At 34.7% G+C, this 23,103-nt stretch overlaps 2 protein-coding genes across 3 annotated transcripts in view; one reads left to right on the plus strand and one right to left on the minus strand.

The window, feature by feature from the left end:
- LOC131682974 (tRNA-dihydrouridine(16/17) synthase [NAD(P)(+)]-like) overlaps positions 1–23,103 on the plus strand; it is a 310,819-nt gene that overhangs the window by 148,403 nt on the left and 139,313 nt on the right. The window contains exon 3 of one of the 2 annotated variants that reach the window (XM_058964803.1): positions 6,194–6,229. The exons of the other annotated variant lie outside the window; for it this stretch is intronic. The gene's annotated coding sequence lies outside the window, so the exon portion shown is untranslated. The remainder of the gene's footprint in view (positions 1–6,193; positions 6,230–23,103) is intronic. 2 annotated transcript variants of the gene reach the window in all.
- The window catches only part of LOC131678468 (uncharacterized), a 35,551-nt gene that overhangs the window by 9,849 nt on the left and 2,599 nt on the right, over positions 1–23,103 (minus strand). The window lies entirely within an intron of this gene.

Here is a 23,103-nt window from a genome sequence, read left to right on the forward strand (position 1 = left end):
TTGTTGAATTCCAATTTCCTAATAACTAATTGAGATCCATCAATAAAGTAGAAATGCCAGATAATCTTGAACGACGCCGTCAAGAAAAGAAGCACGAAAACGAATAGATGACTACAAAAAAGAATGGAAACACTTGGAAGTGCATTGTATATTGATTAGCCATTTTTCAAATAACGAACATGTCAGAGCTTTCTAAAACAATGGGTTTTAGTCCATTTTTTCAGTTTTATTCATTTTGAATATTTGGCTAATTTTGAATATATGATCATTTAATGTTTATCATTTATTTCATTCAGCATTATTTTCATTCATTTTCTACATTTGGGTTGATTTTATCTATTTTGTTCGTTTTATTCTTTGGATTCATTTTGATTATGCATATCTTTCATTTAACTTACTTTGTTCACTGTTTTCGTTTTATGCATTTTATTTTTTTCCAGTTTATACATCTTATTCAGTTACTTCATTTTAATAGTCTGACTAATTTTTCGAGTCATTCATTTTTTTTTCATCCTGATTATAAATTTGCCACAATTTAATTTATTCTATTAATTTTAAAACTTTTTTAGTGTCGTTTGGGTTTTCATTTAAATCATTTTTTTAATCTTTTTTCTTGTTTTGTTACTTTTTATTAAGTTTGGAAATACTATTTATATTGTTTACTTAATTCATTCTATTTATTTTATTGATTTTATTAACCCTCTGCTACCCAAATTTTTGTTTTGCTCAAAAATACTATTGTAACTAGTTTTTGTGATGAGAAAGCCGAAAAATATGCCAGCTAACGAAAGCTACGGATTTTTCATTTAACTCTCAAAAATGGCCATTTTACGAGTCAAGATTTTATTGCCAATAACTTTTATTTCAGAATCGTTCACAACATAATTATATTACACTGCCACACACATTTTTTTCTCTCGTTTTCCTCAAATTTTAAACTTTCAACGTTGAATGTATTCAACTTCAAAATGCAAACAATGTATTTGTATGATTAATGGGAAGGTTGTGAAGAGGTTAATGTTATCGGTATAGTTCATTTTATTTTTATTTTTTTGTTTTAATTTCATTTATTCATTTTATTATCATTATTTATTTTTGAATTTTATTGCATGCATTTTTATTCGTTTTATTCATGTATTCATTTTTCCAGCTTATATTTTATTTAGTTTTATATTTCTTACAAAAGAAATGTATAGGATTCGCGCAAACTTTGAAAACTTTTTCCGAGGTCCGGTGGGCCGAGTCTCATATACCTATCGATTCAGCTCGACAAATTGAGATAATGTCTGTACGTGTGTGTATATGTGTATGTACAAAATTTCATGTAATTATATCAGCAATGGCTGAACCGATGTTAACGAAACTAGTTTCAAATGAAAGGCCTAACGGTACCATTTGACATTATTGTTTTTGTTTTTCGATATGTTGTTTACTTTCTGAGATCTTGTCAAAACAAGACGGGTTTTAAGCGAATAACTTTCGAACAAAGCGATCACATGCACTAGGTAGAAGTAAAAAGCTTATGAAAATACCTTTCTAACAAGCTATAGATTGTCAAAATCAGTTTACGAGCGGCGGAGATATTAAACATTTTTTATTCCTCCCTTACTAATTTTCACTAATTAAAAAGGAGACCTTTTCATACAGAGTGTTGCTTTACTGGTGTTTTAGGGGCAAAACTAAACCGATTTTGAATATCGGGGTATGAAAACACATCTACGTGATTCAAGGAATTCGATATTGAAAAAAAAAAGTGAATTACCTCTATAATAAATGAACTACTTCTCAAAAATTAATATGTAAGTTCATTTCAAAGACAAAATAATGCGTTCATAGTGAATTTTCTTCTAGAGTTCATTTAATTATCCCTTGGATTAGGCGTTGCATTCAATCGTGAGGTAAATGTTGATGGTATATTAATACATAGATCATCAAGTAATTCACCTAGTAATGAGATAAAAGATTTCTCATATAATTATACTCGCGACATCACCGAAAGCAATTGTATTTTTGAATACCAAAACTCTAGCGAAAATTTAGCTCTTTTGCAAGATTTAGGTTGTTTATACAGGTCATGGCATATAAATTACTACTTACGTTATTTATAATAAGGATGTAAGGAATCAATATATCGCATAATATACCTTTAAATATAAGGTCACGGCACTAAACATCATTTTCCATTTCTCACACGCCCCTCTCCCTCTCTCACTCCCACTCACTCTCTCTCTCACTCTCTCTCTCCCTTCATTCGTGTTCCTGGTAACTGTCACGACTCATATATTTCTTGCTGTTTCTCAATCCATTTCTATGTTGTGTGATAAGATCTTCTGATAACCTGAAACATTTATTAATGTTCAATCATGTGTGCGATGTAATTTTGAAGGTTTGAGAAGAGAATAATATTTTTTGTCTGCCGTTACTCTGTAAATAGATTTTTGCATTATAGTGTATGAAAAAAAACTTAATATTACATCCTATTTGGTAAGTAAATTATTTTATAGTCCTGATAAAATTTGCAAAACGTTTGTATTATGAGAAAACTACAACTATTTTCAAATGTTCACACCCTCAAGATGAAAGGTGTATCCCTCCGAAACGTTAAACTATGAGTTGGTAGGCGACCAAAATTCGTAAACTACATCAACTCCAATTTAATTCAGTTCTATTCAGAGCTTTTATATACACTATAATTAAGGAAATTCATGGCTCTCTAGAAAAATATTTAATTTTACTGGGTAATATGGATGTTTGAAGATGAAAATTTTAAGAAGAGACATTCCACATGCGTTATTTAAACTTTTCGTATCTGAATTGAATTTTAAATGAATCATATGCTCAAATATGTCATGTGAAAGTAAGAATATCCTTTTTGTGATGATATTATTGAAAATATATATTCATTGCATTGGTATGAACTATTATGAAGAATAACGGATCAAAGCCCAAAAATATCCACGAATTAGATCCGCGAAAATAAGTCGCCTAAAGACCCCATTCTCGATGGGTGATACAAGTACAATGTTTCTTCTAACTTATCGTTGCCCATTTTTGCTCTATACTAAGTAAATCAATTGATGTTTCAGTCACAATTATAAGAGAGGCTTTGGATATATTGTGTACTGAAACGTTTGATCTACATTTTTGTCATACACATTACTGTGTAACAACAAATGAACACTAAGAAACGTATTTATTCGCAGAAAATTAATGCTTTTAATGTCAATCAAGCCTATTCATCTAGAGCAGTTTTATATCAAGTGACACTTTCAATGGCGCTTGCGTTTCCAACAAATTAAATACTTATCCTGAAAAGTAGAACCATTTCTTTTTCGTAGTATTGGTTTGTATAGGACTCATTTATCCATATTTCCGGAACAAGAATTCCGAACGAAACAATATACACACTATAAGGATGACTTGAAAGAGAGTACATTATTATCTACTGAATGCACGGCTTTTGTGCTATCGACATAGCCTAGAAACTTCACACTATTTACATAAATGTAAATGAAAATTTTGAAAATTCTTCCTGTCTCGTTCACGAATCGCATTCTTTCTCTGTCGCTCTCAGTTTAAGGGGTTTGAAAGCATATGTGACTTTGTCTTACATTACTATTTCCAGTTGTGCATATTTACGTATTCTGCAGAAAAATCTTTTTTGGGAATATTTAATCAAAATGACAACTTTGAATTTCAAAACAAATTGAACGTTTCAGGTTCCTGATAACTAATTAAGGTTCATCAATAAAGTAGAAATATCAGATAATCGCAAAAACGACGCCGCCAAAAAAAGAACAACGAAAACAAAAAAGAATGAAAACTTTAGAAAGTTGGTTGCATATTAATTAGCCATTTTTCAGATGATGGGATTATCAAAAACAGTTTATAACTTTCTGAAACAATAGTTCTCAAATTCGTACAATTCGGTTTATTCATTTACTTTATTCAAAAATTGTTTTTAATTTCATTCTAAATAGTCATTTTTTTAGTTTCTTCATTTGATGGATTTTATTCGTCTTGTTTATTTTATTCATTTTTAATATTTGACTAGTTTTCAGTATATGATTTTTGCATTTTAATGATTTATTTCATTCAGCATTCTTTTGATTCATTTTGTTCATTTGGGTTCATTTAATCTATTCTATTCATTTCATTCTTTGGATTCACTCTGATCTGTTTATTTTATGTACATTTTATTCATATCATTCATTTAACTTATTTTATTCATTGTTTTCCTTCTATGCATTCTCTTTGTTTTTTCCAGTTCATACATGTCTTGAGTTTCTTCATTTTAATAATTTCACTATATTTCAGATTTATTCATTTCATCCAAATTATTTATTTGACACTATTTTTTTGCAAGCAATCTATAACTTTTGAACATCGCCTTATTTTTCATTTTGATCAATTCATTTTCTTCTTCTTTTTATTCATTTAATCAATTCCATTCGTTTTGTTTATTTGATTCGTTTGTTTTTTTTTTCATTTTATTCAATTCATTTACTCTTTCATTAGTTTTATTCTTTTCATTAATTCCAATTATTTTATTCAATTTATACATTTCATTCATTTGATTCATTGTTTCCACTGGATTCATTAAATTCGTTCTATCCATTTGATTTGTTTCATAGGATTCGTTTGATTCATTTGATTCATTTGATTCATTTTGTTCATTTCTTCAATTTTAATATTTCATAATCAGTCATTCCACTAATTTATTTTACTCAATTTGTTAGTTTGAGTCAATTTAATTTATTTAATTAATTTTATAACTATTTTTAAATAATGACCAATTTTTCATTTAATGAGCTAATCCAATTTATCTATTTTATTAATATGATTTATACAAATCATTGTACTCATTTAATGAATTTGAAAACATTTTGTTTTGCATTTTTAGCTTTATTTTTTATTTGGTTTGTTTTATTGATTTTCTAATTCCATTCAGTTTATTTGAAGTTTTATTCGTGCAGGACCAGAAACTGCAAACTAATAAAAGAGTTCTGCAAATTAATGAATGATCCAACAGTGACATGTGTAAGCAATGTCTCATCTCACTGCTAGGTGGATTAAGTTGGTTTTTGTTCATAGTATTAATTTTATTCATTCTGTTCAGTGATTCCTTTTATTCGTTTCTTCTAATTCGTTTGTTGGAGACAGTTTAATTTTCTCTATTAATTGTAACACTTTTTTTAATACTTATTGATTTCACGTTTAATGAGCTTAATTATTTTTTGGTTCCTTCATTTTATTAATTTGATCTATATTAATCATTCTAATTATTTTATGAATCTGATAAATTTTTGTCATTCTTTTTAATTTTTTTTAAATCCATTTCTTTTATTGATTTTTTTATAATTTATTCAGTTTTTTAGAGGTTTTATTCGTGCAGAACTCGAAACTGTTTTCATTCCACCTCTAGTTGGGCGCCTACTTTTCATGAATTCTGCTAACTAATAAATGATTCAACAGTGAAATGTGTAAGAAATGTCTCTTCTTACTGCTAGGTGAATTAAATCGGTTTTTCTATTCAAACGGAGACTCTCGAACAATACTTTTTTGAAAGTAGTGCATGCAAAATCTTATCAGCCTTTTTTATAAAATTACTCTCGAATAAAAATGGTTTGTTTGCATGTGGAAAATACTTAGTCTCCTATACAGATGACACGTAAAGTTTCATCAGAATCGGAATTGGTCACCATTTTTGACGTAATTGGGTCAATCTTGCTGGAACTGTTCTACAGCACAAAATATCTGCTCTGTTACATAAATATAATAGTTTTTTTTCGCCATAATTGATATAAGTTAACTATTTTCAAAATATCGTTTCTAAAAGTAGACACAAAGTAGTGACAAATATAGGTTATACATTCAATGCACAGACGTCTAAAAACTTTTTTAAATTTTCACTGTCACGTTGCAAGTTATTTGTTTTCCATTACATCACAATAAAAAATAAATATTGATCCATTTCCATCCCAATCGATCACCCCTCGACCAAAAATTAGATGCTGAGATTATTTCTTATTGTTTATTACTTATTGTATCGGTGTTTTCAGCATTTTTTAATATATTTTCACAAAGAAAAACATTTGGTTGAAGTCACTAGGTATTGTTTTTCTTTATCTGATTGAAATTTGAAAAAAAAAATTGTGAAAGTCGTTAAAATTATTTTTTTTTGCATTTACAGGACACAACATTTTCTGAACTACATAGCGCGAAATAGGTAAGTTATTATTATTTCCACAAAAAAACGCCACTTGATTTTGATTGATTACTATTACATACCACCTCCCACGCCAAAATCATTATAATATAACTGTTTATATGCGATTTATTGAAAATAATCAACATTTCTGGCATTTCTGTTTCAAAAATCAAAATTCAGTAACACCTGAACCATTGGTGCAAATATAGTTTTTTCCTTCTTTATTTCGACTATATGTAGTCACATTTTCTTTTTTACATTTCAACGACATTCAATTAGCTAGAGATTACTGGGTAGAGAAAGTTATGAGAATTTAGAGCCATAGTACTCAAGTGAGAGCAACGTTACTGTGAATAACCCCCGTTATCGTTACGCCATGTTAATTGACTGGTTACTGCCCGAAAATTTGGTTCCAGCAGGACGGCAACATGTGTCACACAAATAATGGAGCTATTGCTTAAGCTTTTAATTTCTCGCCGAAGACCTGTCAATTGGCCGCCAAGATCGTGCGATATCACACCTCTAGACTTTTTTTTTCTACTGGGGCTATGTAAAGTCAAAAGTCTATGTGGCTATGTCTGTAACGATTGAAACATTGGAAGCCAACATTACTCGAGTAATTATCCGAATACCACTTGAAATGTTAGACCGCGTCCACAAAATTTGAATCACTCTAATGAATCACCTCAACTGCTATGGGCAACATTTAAAAGAAATTGTTTTCAAACGATAAATGGCAAAGAATGTTCTTTTGAGTAATAATAAAGATTTCGCGATTTAACTGTTTTTTTATTGTTTTGCTGGTTTGAAAAAACTCATGAAGACAAACTACGACATCATCAAATTTATTCCACATAATCTGTTGCGCGGAGTTGTACAGGGTCCGGCGATTCAATTGCTACAGCATATCAATCACCACTACAATGTTATACACATAACGCAATCAGGTCATCTCTTTTCACTTTTTGGTTTACTTCGATTCTTGCCTAAACCAAATGGTATCTTCAAAATATGTTTAAGCAAAAGGCGCTGTGATTTTATTCAGGCAAAGGACTCTGCAGAGCAACATAAACTAGATCAACTCTGGATTATATTGAGCACTTTTCAAGATTATTTTCCTGCTTGGAGTGGGCAACGAATTCACCAAATTTTAACTCGATGGATTATTCAGCAGATAATACTGTGATGGCTTTCAGGTAGGCTCCCGTTTTATTTGATCACTGCGCGTGGTGATCTTCGCAGCAAATTCATGTTTGTTTTCGCCATAAAATTCGCCAGGAAACGAATGATCTGGCAAGGAATTTGCAGCTGCGGACTCTAAACCAAGCTTTTCATCATCAATAAAATTAGGAATTTCAATCTATATAATCAAGAGAGCCTGAAGAAATGTATATTACCTTCCATTAATGCTCCAGTGGAATGTTGGGTAGATTTGTCATGCTGCCACTACAGTCAGAAGATTCTGTAGTGGTACCGCCACAATAATTTGGATTTCCATGACAAGGATGTCAATCAGTCCAATAGCCTATATTACCGTCCAAACGAACAGAATTGGACAATTATCAAACGGCAGATGACTCAATGCAGGAAAGATGACTCAATATGCTGCAAAGAAGATGGATTGATGTTGGAAAAATGGCCGCTGAGTTTGATCAGTTGACCAGATAAGGCAGATGATAGAGAGAATCGCAACGAAAGTTCGCCAGTTCATCCGTATGCCGTCGGAGTTATTTTCATATTTTTTTTTATTACAGGACAGTAAAATATTTTTATTTTCACTAAATCACATTGAGATAAAATAAGAACTGAAACATCTGGTTTTATGTATCCGGATTCGCAGTGGAAGTCGATGGAAGTGAAGAATTCTTATTCAGGGGGTGGGCGTAGCGTAGTTGATAAATCGATTGCCTTGTACGCAGCGCACCTGGGTTCGAGTCCCGACCCCGCGCATAGGATTAGAAATTTTTCATAAGAGATTCTAACCCGAAGAGGTGCAGCTTAAGGTTAAAACCTTAAGGTTAATCGAAATAAAAAAAATTATTTTTGCATTCACAAGCACAATAAATAATATCCGTTATATCGGTTCCTAACAGGAATTTTCTTATGTTGTCCATTATGAAGTTTCGAAAATGTAGCTTCCTCATCCCACCACAGTGAAATTTAATAAACGAGTTGCAGTACTGCAGCAAATCGGTTATTACGAAACCCTATTGTTGAGGCATAAACAAAACAAGATAGTCTACATATCATTTGTGAGTATTTTGAGAATTCTGAACTTCTGAAAAGACGGCCAGCCAGCATTCCAAGAAAATAGTTGCTCCACTTTCCATATTAATGTGCCACCATCCACGTCTCGTTCTTCGTGTCAGAACAATTTCCGAAAACGTTAGAGCTGTCTACCTCCAAACTGGCAAGTAAACTTTTGAAATCCGCTGTCCCCTGTCCGGTCTCCGGAGCAAACTGGAAACGCGTTCCCAACAAATCACTTGCGGGCTTAATGCGCGCTAGTAAAATTTCCGGTTCACGAAGAAAACTAACTGACAAACAGCTAGCACATAGTGGTAGAAAGCGACCGAGGATGGAAAATGAACAACAAGCCTTCCGGGCAGTACACAGTGTCTATGTTTTCCTGTGAAAAGTGTCAGCTGCAGTTTTCTGGCTGTATGGCGAAGAACTGTTCATGACATATTGCGTCGCAACACCACCGACATTCGTTAGCCGCTGCTGCAGCTGGTTCTCACGAAAAGTCTTCTCCCATATACATATATAGTTTTGCTTGTGTTGAGATCGAAACATATGCAAATGATAGTGATTTGTGGGCTATTAAATAGAAACATTTCAACTAGTATGTAATATCGTTCTTTGCCACGAGCTTCTGGGATATAAAGAAGTACAGAAATAAGATATCGATAGATTTATAAATACAGAAAGATATAAACAGTCATCCTATTGAATTCTACAGCATTAACCTGAGCACCTGAGTTACGCGTGATGTCCCGCAAGAAAAGAAACTCATTTTAAGCTGACGAGAATAATGAAATTGAAACATTTGGTTTGGCTTAGCAAGCCAATGTAAGATTCAGTATGCTATATTTCTATTGTAAACTAATAATTTATGAACTTAATACATGAATTCAACTTTTCTTCAAATTTCTCTCGCAAAAAGGTGTGGAACCCTTTAATACGGTTGATAAAATAAACCACTTCAATTTGAATATTGTTCTATTTAAGCTGCAGTTTCAAAAATTTAGGTCAATAATTTGAGCACCAGCTTTCTATGCAGCAATAAACAAAATTGCATAATGTTCAAAGGCAATATGCAGGAGTTCTCGCGAAGAATCTTTCGGACGTAAATTTCGTATAACAAAAGAAATCGTGTGAATTATTTACCAAACTCTTCCTTCCACCCCTTTGCCAGTCTGATTTATGCGGTAGAACCATCCGAAATTCGTAGTGTAGCTTTCCGGTGAGCAAATTATACCGTGTCCGTGAACACAACCGCTTTGTTGCGTAAGTGTTCGCAGAGAAAACGAGCAAATTGACAATAAGTTTTCATTGGTTCGTTACGATGCTGCCGGACGGGCGGTAGTCAAATATAAATCCTAGAGTTAACAGGTTGTAAAAATTTCAAGAGGGCGTACTGATGAAATGATTCGAATATTGTTTTTTTTTTTGCTCTGGAATATTAAAAATGCTCTCTTCTATTTCCTTGGGTAAAATATAATAAGATTAGTCTTTAGTGTGTGGTAATTTCAGCACATGAGTAATCTCTGAAACAATCTTCGTCGGTTTATACCCTGCCATGCATGAACGGCTGCGATATGAACTGAAAATATTCAGAGCAAATTTATACGATTTACTCCGAGGAAACTTTCTTGGTACGATACTTTTCTGCTAATCAGCTACGAAAAAATTGAACAAGGGGGCAAATTTTGCTGGACATTTACCAAATGTCCAGCTAGATTTTGTAGAGATAGACCGATGTTGTTAGATCGCCAATATTACAATAGTAAAATTTTGTTTACGCCCTATAAGGAACAAATTGAAGGAACCAACTAGTTTATGAGGGCACAACACCTAGCTTAGAAAAGTTGGATTTCGGTGTTTCGAATTCGGCTCGTCAGTAACTGACACCAACTTAGGGCCAGTTAAACAATAAAGCCAAATTAGCATCAAAATTGGCGCCAGTTAGATACTAATTCCAAACAGTTCAAGCAACATATGTGAGCGCCAAAAGAAACAGGTTGGTTCCGAGTGATATCTCGTGTAACTAAACAATCATAGAAGATTTTTTTCTGCCGATGAAAAAGCGAAAATGATCTCTTTTCTTTTAGCTTGTGAGCCAAACCACTGAAATTGTTCAAGAAACGTTTGTAAGATATTTTGATTGAGTTTAACGTTCCGAAGAGAAATGTAGATAATGGAATGGAATGAATGAGATAGCACACATTCATTGGGAAAATACTACATAAGATAGTAATTGAGTTCCCAGAGTTGAAATTGAATGATCTAGGATGTTTCAAATTATGCATTGTATTAGACTTTGCTGATATTTTGGCTATAAAAGTTATTACAGCTCGAAGAAATAGTGCGAAGTCGGTGTCAAATACTGATAAAACGAAGAATATTATATAACCTTCACGCACACAAATTATTTTTGTCCAATTTTCTCCCTAGACCCAAAGCAACGCGCTTGCATTTTTCAGTTTTTCACTCACGATCTTATGCCCAAAAGAAATCCTTTTTGAATATGGAGCGATTCGCACACGATTTGAAAAGTGAAATGCTTTGATACTGTACTGTGGAAGTATGAGTGTGAGGGAACACTATCAAATCATTTGAGAGCGTTTCACTAACAGTTTGTGAGCGCAAAAACAGAGCAGGGTTTGGTGGAGGGAGTAATAAAGCATGGAACATCGCATTGGATCGTTACTGGATCAGAATGTAATTATAATCGACTGCAATCTTTGGTTGCTTTCTGCTTGATTGTGTAGATCTCGATGCGAAACAAACTGAGATTCGGTAGGGTAAATTAAGTGTGTAGCTGTATCAGTAACGCAACCAATCAATTTATTTATCGTTTTGCTACTTATCCACTGCACAAACAGTGTCATAGCCACAGAAAACAAAAGTTCCCGTACTACTTTTCGCGGAATTATCTTCGGTCAACAGTGTACGATGTGTAACAGCCACTAAACGTGGAAATGGAACATAATCTCGAGGAAGCCACTTGCATAAAGCTACGCCACGTGAGAAACAGTGTATTGATAGCGTTTAGAAGTTTAGCCCAGGCAGAAAACTTCATTGTGAAGAATAACAAGCAACACGGCGACAACGTTCAGACCAGGATCCCGGTATATGTGGAAGACGTTAAAATCATACTAGACTAGACGAACACGTTAAAAATTCATATCCGAATACGGCGAAGTGGAATCTGTGGTGAACGATAATTGAAGAAATTTTTACTGGCATTCACAGCAGTGTAGGGGAGACTGAGGAGACTTGATCCCCTTTTTTATTTTTCAGTCCAACTCCGTGGAATGATAAAAAACTATGTATTTTTTTGTAGTTTTATATTGTTTCTAGGGATGACTAATAATCATAAAAAAATTACATGGAAATATTATACTGGACATGAGCTATGAGCATTTCTGGAAAACAACAAAAAAATGGAAAATTCTTAGATTAGTGGAGACTCGATCCCTAATTTGGGGACACTTGATTCCTTTATGAAAACGTGTTTAAAACAGCATGTAGGGTAATAAGCCTATTTTTGCCCTGTTTCTACTATCATCCTACCCATCTGAAGCCTTTGGTTAGAGCAGCGTCTGCCATCTTTGCTCAACGCATTGACTCAAATGGTATTGCGATAATGGGGGTACTCGATTAGAGATTTTGCTGCGCTCAAACAGAAGATTTTCACCATTCTCAAGACAATTTTGTTATTATATTGGCTCTTAATAAGAGGCGAATGACCTTAACGTTAAAACCTCTATAATCGAAATAAAAAATTGACCTTAATAACAAATCAAAGAAGCTGAAATAATAAAATTATTGTAGTAATAATGGTACCCTTTTTAATAGGGCAAAACGGGTACATTACCCTATTCAATTTTATAAATGGATTGTAGTATTGATTAAATTGTTATGATTAGATATTGTTATTTTTGTTACTACATATTACGCATCTCTCACCTGATTTTTTTACGAATTCCCCAAATCTCCGTGCAATTATTTGAAAGCTGTCTTTATTATGGTTGAGGAACGTCAAATGTGAGATGAATGGTTGCTACGTATGCTGTAGTAAACAATTACAGATATGTTTCTTTACGATGAAGCGTTCATTTTTGACATTTTTTTATGACAACAATGCACAGTGGTTCCCCCATAGGCCAATAATATAAAAAAAAATATTTCGGCGAAGGCGTGTTTTTATCTTGCGATTAAATCGTTCTGTATGTATATTTTATAGTTTCATAATTAATTTCGTCAATACTGAACTGGTTTTCTTAGTATATAGAAGAATGCATAGGGTGGCTCGTTATTTACCGATAATGTAAATAATATCGATAATCGATTGCTCGCCAGAAAAATGTTTTTGTCGATCTGTAATTTTCATTATTCATTTTTTTTCAGTTAACACTACTATTAGCTTTATATTAAATGATAATTTTCAGTTTTTGGAGTGTAAAGAGAGCAGAAATATGGATTTATTTGTATATGTAATAGAAAAATTAACCTAAAAATTTTCAACATGACTTTAACTAATTTTGTCCCTCGATATCCTTCCCGAACTTCTTTTTAAAATGGTCGTCAGACGTTCCACTTCCACTTAAACTAGGCTTCAGCTGCGCATCTCTGCGCCCAGAATGCCTAGAAAATCTAAGATGTTGTACATGTTTAACGGGATAATGCAAGACGAAAAACTTTATATTAGATTGTCAAATTATATTACGATAATAATTACTACTGATCTCGAAATTATAAAGATCCTTTGTTATTTTCCCAAAATTTCTTATCGATCGGATCATTAGAACTTGAGTTATATCGATTTATTTGACGCGTCTCTTTGAAACACATGTCACTACGGAATATTCGATGTACGAGGCAAATGTCTCACTCCACTTCGTATTACAACTACGTTCTCAAGTACAAGTAGTGTTTCTCCATTTTAAAATAGCTGGCACTCGTAGTTTTTTTTTTATCATGGGATAATTTTTATTGTCGGAAAACACATTGTTTGTTCACGAAAACCATCATTTTAAAGGAAAAAAATACACGATTTATTTAAAATTCGAGATATTATGCTCACCGAAGACGATATTATAATATTTGCGTTCAGGTGCAGAAGCTACAATTTAGAGAACTTTCAATGAATAACTATTCATTTTTTTACCAGCGCAGCACAACTTGTACTATTCGATACTAAAAAAATTCTGGAACAAAAAAAGTAAATGTGAATCTTAATGTAATAAGAAAAGCCGTATTACACCGTTAGGTGGATATAACCGATTTTTTATTACGAAATTTGAATTCTGCGACCCAAATTTACTATAGAAATGCAGTTTTGTATCAAAATTTGTATTAAATATATTTATGACCGCCTCTCTTAAGGAATGGAACCACTGTGCAATGACTCAAATTGTTCTGGTGTGAATTTGGTTATTTTCAGTGGTGTGTATGAAGTATGGCGAAGGGGATCAAATCTCCACGAATTTGAAGGGATCAAGTGAACCCATAGCATCTATTTCAGCAAACTTTAGTAAAAATATAATTGAACAAAAGAATCAGCTCAATCATAACGTATTCATATAATTGACATTCTCCTGTAATTCTGTATGCAAAAGTAGAGTATGTAGCGGGTGATTTGATCAATTTTATAAAAGTTTGAAAATTTGAAAAATAAATCTTCTTCAGTTCTTCTGAGACTTTTTTTTAAATCGGTAAAAATTCGGTTACACAAAAGTCCAATTTCTTTTTCTGTGTTAATGAAATTTATGTTTAGATAAAACTACGCAACTTTATAGTATATTCGATTAATGTATTCTGATCCGCCTTTGAGTTACAATGATGGGATCAAGTCTCCCCGGGGATCAAGTCTCCTCAGTCTCAGCTATTGGGGTATCATCAAAGCTAAACTGTAAAAATTGGACTAGCAACTTGTGTAGCAGTTTATGGCTTGTTACGTGCCGTATCCAAACTTTGAATTTTCATTCGAGGGAAAAAAATCGCAAAAGCCATATTGCATCTTTGAACCACAATAAATATGTAACATTTCTTCTCATAACGTTATAAATCAAAAAAAATTCTGAGACACTTCCGATTGAAAGCGGTCGGATTTTATTTTGGCTTTTTTTATGTGCATTTTTTACAATATCCAAATTTACGAATCTTCCTCTTAACACTGCTTAAAAAGTCTTGTACGTCGTTTGGGCCAACTTGTTTTTTGTGGAGATCCATTTTTACCACATTTTTACTTCACTACTTTCACTGCCTTTTGCTCACGACTTCACTACCTCAAGATGCCACAATTCCAGTGCTTTCGGGGTATTAAGATCATTTGGCACGAAATTGACCACCTTAGTCTTGTACCACTTCAAAACATCTTTCGATGAAAGGGATGCTATACACTCGTGGCCCAAAATTGAGTTGTTATAGGTAATAAATTGCAAAGTATCTATTCAGTAGATTTTGAATTTTTATTTTAAAGTTACATTTTATGACTTTTAAATTTTAATTTTGAGTGGAGAACCCCTCAAATGACACGAGGCTAAATTCGCCCAGAAAAGCTATTGTAAGACCTCGGGAGAGGAAATAGACACCTTTGTAGTATATCTGCTCATTGGCCGTTCCGGATGTCACAAATGGGGTGCTCCGCTTTCCACGCGAGCAAATTGCTTGCCAAACCATGTATTGTTTAGCAAACTTAGACATAATCTGTTTTCTAGCTTCCTCAGGGATGCCGAACTTATGACGAGCAGTGAAGAAAAGGATCATAGGAAGCTATCGAAAAGCTGCTTTCACTTAAGTATCGTTATCCATGAGGAGACAATACGGTTTCGTCAACAGCTCCAGCACTCGTGATTTCTCCACTGTATTCTGCCTTTCAACACGATTCAGTGGTCTTTGGACTTTGTACGTTTTTTAATTTTGCAGAAATATTTTGCTTTAATCGCAACGGTTGCAAAAATGCTAGTGAAACTTACACAATGTGAACATTGAATGAATTTCACCCAAAATATCAATATAAAACAGCTTCTGGAAAAAGTAACAGCTATTTGAAAGTGATGCAATTTGATTCTGTACTGTGTCTATCCCTATATAATGGAGAGTATGGAACGTCACGCTCAACTTGATTTTATTTACAACCACTTATCTACTGCTTTCGGTACGGTAAAACAATATTCCCAATGGAGAAATTTGGAATGAACGGAAGTATGTTCAGTGGTTTCAGTTCTATCTCACAGGCTGAGGAATAATGATTGTCAAGGGTCAACCTCCCGCATTAATCAGGACTAATGCAGGGTTATTGGGTCGAATAGACATTAGGGCGAATGGACTTTGGGCCGAAGGTCAAAAAGCCGATTGTTGAACTATGAGGACTAAAAGAAGTTCGACGCGCCGCCGGAAGCGGCGGCCCCTCGCAAGCAAATCTATGATCCACCCGTTTGCTCGAATTACTCAAACATTAATCTATAAATTCGACAGATCGGCAGCGATGTCAGACAGCAAACGACAAGAAGCGATGTGCCGTAACCGCATTAGGCGATAACTTTATTTATTTATTCCATTCCGCCTATATCACAAATTCTTAAAGAATAATAAACTAATTAGTTTTGGTTTGCTTGCCGCGTGAATATAAATATATATTAATGGCGAACAAACTATTTGCTAAACATCTCGTTTCGAAATTTAAAAAATCGCTGCATCATTCTTTATTTAAAACTACTCAATGTTTTAAATCATGTATTCAGTTTCCACTGCCCTATTTGGTTCTCACTTTGGTGTATTCGGCCTACTGAGAATTCGACCCAATGTCCATTCGACCTATTTCCCATTCGGCCTAATGTCCATTCGGCCTACTGACTATTCGACATAACGTCCATTCGGTCTAATATCCATTAGGCCTAACGTCAATTCGGTCTAATGTCAATTCGGCCATATGGTCTTCAGTCCAATGGACGGGCATCATCACGACTACTCCAAGGAAGCCACTTGGAACTGTTGATGTTTCTGCTGTGCTTCAATGGTGTACATCTAGTGCTTAAGACTCCACCACTGCCCTTCGCGAATGCTTTCAAGATTGTTTTTGCGAAGGAATACGATATGGTACAGTCATCTGGGTTGACCTGCTATTTTGGAACAGATTAACATTGATGTTGCGCCTCACAAAGCGTAGCGAAGCTCCGATTACCATTTTGACACACTAATTGTAGTATGTATTAAGCCATCCCACGTAGGGTTCCTAGTACCGATCTTTTTTGGTGAGAATCGGTTTCACGATATTGATGTCCTAAGTACCGGAAGTAAAGATCAAATACAGGTATCTGAATCTGAAGAGCCAGAAATACTCCAGCGTGAAATTAAATCTTCAAAACCATCATTTTAGTGATCAACTTGACACGTTTAATCAGTACTCTGATCAACAAAGCATGTTTAATATGTTACTTGGAACAATATAAACAATATATACATATTGACAAAAAATTCTGATGCGGTACTTTCTTTGATTCTTAGGCTGCTTTCTACGTCGATTACTATTTACCAGTGCGACTTCCTTCCAATTTGATCGCTGGTAGATGTTAAAAAGAATGAATCTTTCTTCTACCATCGACCGTGGCTCCTTCCTCAGGTCCACCAGCTCTTATTGCAAGCTGCTATCTTTTCCGCCCGTAACCAAATCACAAATGGCGCCATTCGAAACGATGTATGCGCCTGCCAAAATGATTAGGTTACTGGTATTAAATCGGTGTTCGTTCTTTTATAGATAAAGATTTAATAGTAATACAGACGTGAATGAATGGAACTAATCCGAGCTTCGTTTAAACAAAAATCATATTATCTGTTATTTTTTACTGGTTGTAGATGCAAATTTAATACAATATCGTTACAATTATTTTTGAACAAAAAGTTAAAATAACCCTTTCAGTGCAGCAATAGTTATAAATGTTAAACATATAATGCCGACATTTTAAAACGTACTGATTTTTAGTCAGTGCCGGCATTTCGGTATCAAAAATGGGCCGGTATTCCCGAGATTTTCGGTATCGGTACTACCGGTACCAGAACGTAAATCCCAGACCTACAAAGGATCTTTAGTTGGTTGCTTCAGCTTTCGACTTTCTTGAGTCTCGTCCAAGTAATCATTCACGATTTTCCAGAATTTTTAAACTGTTAATTACGATTGATTGCTTTATTATTTGTTTGTAGAGTTTTTTTAACAATTTGTTTTTAACAATTGGTGATGTGTGAAATAATATCAAAACTAAAGACTAGATCAACTAGAAATTGAGCAATTTCTAATGCATGTATTTTTATTAACCTTTCTTTCAATCGAAATTCTTGCTGAGGTTTTATTTTGTAAATATAACTGACAAATGATTCATCATTATTTCAAAGAAATTATTGCACTTTTCAGCTCATGATGGTGCTTATTAGCCGGCGTCCATCTTCTTCAGTCGCGGCTGATTCCACCAATTCTTCATTCGACCAATGTTACTCGTGAACTGGTTTGCTTTATTTTCGTCTAGTGCTCCTCTTTTGGACGGAACTGGAGACAATTCCGTGGATTCAGTTCTTTTGCTATGAACTCGGTTGTTGTACCGTTGAAGAACGTGCTTATTGTAATATCAGTTGGGTAGATCTGACCGAAACGTAACTGGATCATCGTGGGACTTAATTATGGGTAAAATCTATGTATGTGTTGAGTCAATCCTTTTGTGTATACTTTCGAGTTTATTGTCATATCCACCACGAAAACGTTTGATTTCTTACCATAGTGACAGATTCCTTGTCAAATCATAAAATTTTACGCGAACTTATACGCGGAATCTAACTTGAATTTGTTGTTACCAAATTCTCTGCCCATGAAGAAAAAAATTGTTTTCGCCATTTTTTTTCTTCTTCTGGAGAAATATAACAATGTGTGAGAAACAATTGTTAGAGGATGTTGCTGGAATTTTTAATTTTTTTAAAGTTGTACGCGAATAAAAACATTTTTGATATTTGATATCAACCTGCGCAATGTTTTTCAAAATTGTAAAAAAATTTTTATTGTGATAGTTTTTTTTCTGAAGAAACAAAACTTCTACTTCTAGTATTTAATGTTTATTTATTGACCTTTCAACCCCCAGGGTCATTCGCCTCTTTAGGAATAATATACAGTTCCAAGGAAATAAGAAATTTCAATTCATCAAAGTAATAGAAAAAATCAAATATTTTTACCATCGTCTATTCTGGGCGCACGGCTCTCCACATCTTGTATTAATTTTCTGTCTATGGTCAGCTATGGTCAAATACACCGTTTGTCCTTGCTGATCAGTCCGTCTGTCTTTTCCTTCGCTCATGTTTGCATCCATGTCGTCATTGCTACAGTAGTTTTGATTTTCGCTGTTAGATGTTTGGTGCTTTTTGTGCTTCCAAGTGACTTTGGAATAGCCTTTCTTGTTTATTTCTTCCTAGGTATGCTAGCTATTGGCTTGGGGATACCGTGGAATATTGTTTATTCAGCATTTATTTTTGGCCTGCTGTTTGTAGTGTATCAGCAGATGTCGAAGACTGTTCGATGGTGTTAAATGTAGATGAGTTTTTTTAGTTGCTTTGCCGCATAGCTTACCGTAGTGTGCTGGTTACTGAACTGGTACGAGGGAATCTGCCTATGGTATGTAGACAAAATTCATTGTATGTAGTTAACACCTTGAGATGACCTGCCCTCGAAAGTCAAGGAAACCGGTATAGATTAGTTCAGCCGCATTCGCACCACCCAAACACCGTTAAGAATGCCAGGGAAAAATTTTCTCCAAATGTCGTTTGTAATTCTGACGGATTCCATTTCTCCTTATTTTGACATGAATCTTTTAATATAACCCGTACTAGTACTGCCAGATCAAGGTCCATATTCACGTGGATATTGGTTTTGACGTTTCATATTTAACACCGTGTTTCATGTTGTTTTTCACTACGAATGATTCTGCCTCGGCTAAGCAGTTAGACGTTTTTAGTACTGCTTGTCTCCTATGATGTAGTTGTATGTAAGGCACTTCCGTAAGCACAAGTTCCATTTTCATCTTGATCAAATGTTCCTTTTCGTGCACGACACTGTCTACGACAGTTCTGCATACAGTCATTCGCGATTGTGTTCTCCCGTAATGGGCGAAATTTATTTTGTGACTTACTCATTTCACTCGAAGGGGAAACGGGACTTTGCTGTTTCTATAGTATCACGTACACACTATAGCGGGGCGGTGCAGGTTGTTGGCGTGCTGTTCTCAAGCGGTGCTTTTTTTACTTCTGATCTATACTAGATGAGAAAGCAGACTGATTCTAATACTTCATGAGCTATACTGTTCTAATTTAAATGTGGTATGAGGCACCAAAAATAGATGGTATGCTTTAATTATTTTTTTTATGTGTTCGTTTCTCACATGTTGGATTCCCAAGCTATAACATCAAGTTACATACACACAAAACATAAAGACCTAGTTTCTATTCCTTGAAAAAATTGAAATAAATAACCGAAACGTCGAAGCTGATTCAATAAAACATTTTTTTCTGTTATCTGAACCGGCAAGTCAAGAGAATTATATTTCAACATTTATAAGTAAATTAAATTTAAATATCTCTTGCGCGATTATGCTTTAGGATGATTCACCGTTCTTAGTACGTTACTACTTTGTTTGTTGGATTATTTTATCATGGTACATCCTGAGTACTCATTTACACATTTACATTTTATTTACACTCTGTGCAAGACGTCCTCTATCCTATAAACTGAAATGGCATTCCAGCACGATACCGTAAAGCAGTTTGAAATTGAAAAATAGCAGCGTCCTAAGCTGTGTGTACCAGCAACCATAGTAAATAGCTTAATGGCAAAACTTCCCGCTTTCCTTAGCGTCCGTCCGTGAAAGTTCATTCAATATGCAAGCAAAGAACTCACTGCGGCAGCCATCTCATCTCCAACGGTGAACTGATTGCGGCTACGCTGCCCTCCCCTCCCACGAACCCATAATAAGAGGTAATCATCAACATCCGACAACAACCCCCAGCTGAGTTCTGTCACACCGTACCGTGTTTATGCGGATTTAAACTGGGCTCCTAATCCAATCTCGATTTGCCTTTAAAGCAGTGCCTTGTTTTCTCTACATACACCAGCCACTACCACCTAGAGTGAAAGGGTGACTCTGATAACCCGTCATCAACTGAATGTTTTATGAAAACCGTTAAGCTGCCAAATCAAGTGAACCGACAAGGAGCTAGCAAGCATCAAACGTCCCCTGTAGGGCGACGAAAGTGTGATACCCGTTCCCTTGGGTATTTTAATAGCAGCAGACGTGTCCAAAGTGGCCACAGTATTCAAAAGTTCTCCCCTGGGAACGATACAGCGGGAAAATAGCATGAGTCTCTTGAACTAATAGGCTTTGGTTGAAGCTTTAATTAAAGCGTTAGGGTGCCCAATAGCAATCACGGTAATGGGAAAGAGATTGTCTAAATAAATGCGCACACAAAGCTGTGTTACGAAAAAAAAAAAAATAATACAACTGATTCCAACATTAGCACTAATCACGAATCAACTATTATTTCAGAACAATTGCGCGTAACAGTTGGTATAACAAAACGAACACGATTCGTCAACTGCAACAACAAAAACCGATGCATCCATTACGACTACAGTTGCATCTGTTGACTGTCATCGTTTATCATTTCCGTTTGTAAATAAACCCCGGGTGGGTGAAAACACGAGAGCCTAATTGTGGAATATCCCAGAATATCGGTTCTCTCCGTACACCCTTACTGCAACCACGCCGCCGCCGGCAGTCATCGACACGACCGGGATTGTTGCGCACAAAAACGGTACGATAGGATAGGTTCGGTGGTACCACCGTCCCATTGGGAGGTGTTTAATTTGCTCTTTTATCAAGTACACGAATCGAGCACCAATATGTAAAGTCCAACGACGAACAGAAGCAGTGCAGAGAACGAAAATGTGAAACCACTTGATACAAATTCACCTAACAGTCATGCTTGCAGGAGTTAGCTGTGTCGAAACAAAATAGAATAATAGCGAGTTTTTGTCCTTATCTGATGGTAGCGAGATAATACGCTATTTTTATAAGCGGGTCATCATATCACCTAAAACGAATCGTCGGGAGCGTTAATGCAACTGTTTTTTCACTCTCGAACTGAGAGCGACAAGCTCTCAAATGATTCGTTAATGTTCAACCAACCTCATACTTGTGCAATACAATATCGAACCCCATAGCTACACGCTGTTGGCTACATAGTGCAGATATAACTTATATAACACATACCAACGCCTTCATGCTGTCCCTCTTATGATCGCTGTGTCAACGATGAGAAGTATATATAGCTCATTCGAAGTGCTACTAATCATAATATGTTTTTCTGGTGAGGCTTAGTTCCCAACAATTACATACAAACTGGATATTAATAACAGTAGGAAAATGGTATAAATCAAAATACGTCAATGACAATCCTGGAAGGCCGGAGACGGGGAGGCAAACGAAATCATCACATGAATGTGAAGATTGTATATGCCATTTCACGATTTTACGCCATGTCGTCATAGTACGGATAATAAAGAGGTGTTTTAGCGAGTAGATGTTCGTCGGTTCTAATTTAGGAATCTGATGGCCGATTTTTTTTTCTAGAAATTTTAGGTCATGAGTTGTTCATTGCAGCGGAGAAGTGAGTAGAACAAACTAAAATATAGTACAGCAATGGTAACATTGCGTGTGAAGGGTGATACGATCATATGAAACCAAATATTAACAAAGCCTTTTTTGTGTGTTAGTGTGAGTCATCGATTTTTTCCCGAGGGCTAAAACTGTGCCGGAATAGATCCATGTTCAAAAAGAATTGCTTTTGGGTATGAGATTGCGAGCTCACAAAACAGAAACAGTGAGCACGCTGTTTTGGGCGATTCTATGCTATATTTATCTCTAAGGAGCAAAATTAGGAAGGTAACCAAGTTTTTTTACTAAGGACCAAATTGGGTAAAACCACTTTTCAGAATTTGCCACTTACATAGTGCTAGGACTAAGCTTGCGCTGGATTTACGCTTGATTCCGAATACGGAAACCCTATTTGTATTCCTGAGTTCTCATCAGCTTAAATAGAATATCTTTTCTTGCGGGCCATCAAACTTGACTAGGTGTAAGAGTAAGATGGTCTCCACATGAAATAACAAATCGAATGCAACATCCCAAGCTGTTTTCAACAAGCACATTTTTTTATATTGAAGAATTGTAAGTATAAAAAAGACAACAAGTCACCTAAGCTAGTGCAAAATATTTTTTAAAAAGTTTAAAAGAAAAAAATATTATTAACGAATTTTGCTTAAGGGGACAGTCTCAAATAGATGATCTTTAAATTGTCTGAGTAATCCAACAATGATAGAATTTAGAATTTAGTTACAATTCTGTTTCGAAAAACGGTTTCTGAAAAACGCGTTATTTTGCGAATTTCAAAAGACACCTAACAGATTAGGTTAATATCATAGACCCAAAAAGTACCCTAAAACTCATCCATACAAGTTTGAGCAGAATTAGAGTTTTTTTTTAAATTTGGACCTATTCACTAGAATACATTTTTATTTTCGTTTTACGCCCAGGGTTGCCACATTGAAATCTGTATTTTTTCGTTAGAAAATC

This window comes from Topomyia yanbarensis, chromosome 2 (assembly GCF_030247195.1).
Source record: "Topomyia yanbarensis strain Yona2022 chromosome 2, ASM3024719v1, whole genome shotgun sequence".
Lineage (NCBI taxonomy): Eukaryota > Metazoa > Arthropoda > Insecta > Diptera > Culicidae > Topomyia > Topomyia yanbarensis.